We start from the raw sequence: 969 nt of genomic DNA on the forward strand, positions 1-969 counted from the left end.
ACAGGTGGTGATAGTACGTGCAATCGTAATTGGGGATGCAGTCGCGGTCGTGCTGTCGCATTCGTGAGCATCGTCGATGCTGCTGATCTGCACGGGTCTGCAGCTGTCCGTGATGTGGACGGGAAGGCGCCGATGGTCATTTGCACAGGGACTACTGACTGCTTGGGTACCTGGCTGCGTGTGCTGCTTCGATTTTCCCGTTTGGGGTGCCCTCTTGATCGCTGACACTGTTGCACACCTCGCTTCCGAACGGCTTGCTTGGTGACAGGATAACCGGCATAAGTGCGACACGCACGCGACCGAACGCGCAGCAATTCAGAGGCGCGTTTGCAGGCTGCTGATCATGATCGCCCCCGGGATCACTCGGCCGCCAACCGGGTTTCATGTGACGACCGGACCACAACATCGCCTTTTGAGACTTTACGTGCTTTTGGTGCGGAGTCACCCGGGGAAGACAGCTACACGGGCCGCGATGCGCTCTGCACGCCCAATGGTCTGTTACAATTCAGTTGTGTGTCGTTCCCAGGTCGCACGCGAAATCTCTCGCCGCTCGCATGTTGAAAGGCACTTTAAAGGCTGAAGCGCCTGTGATGCACGGATCACCCTGTGTCACCCCCTGTCACTCGCCGGTCGCAGCCCCCCACCGCGTGCGCGCGCAGGAAACGCGCCGTATGTGGGCGGCGACCGGCACTCAGCGTGCAGCGCACCGTCCCGATCCCCCTCGCGCGCGCGGCCCGCCGCGCCGGCGTCCCGCACGCGCGCCGCGGCGGCGAGATCCCGGTGCGATCGTGGCGCGATCCGGGCCGCCGCGGGTCACCCGGCTTGCGTCTGTATTTTTAGGGGCATGCATATGCATGTTTACAGCGCGCCGAATTTCTGTGCCGGTTTACAGGTCGTGCAGGGCGGATTCGGCTACGCCCTGGGTCGCTGAGCCCTAAATGGTTACTGCGCCGTAACTACTAGAACCGT

The sequence above is a fragment of the Monoraphidium neglectum genome (genome assembly GCF_000611645.1).
Source record: "Monoraphidium neglectum strain SAG 48.87 unplaced genomic scaffold scaffold02663, whole genome shotgun sequence".
Classification (NCBI taxonomy): Eukaryota; Viridiplantae; Chlorophyta; class Chlorophyceae; order Sphaeropleales; family Selenastraceae; genus Monoraphidium; species Monoraphidium neglectum.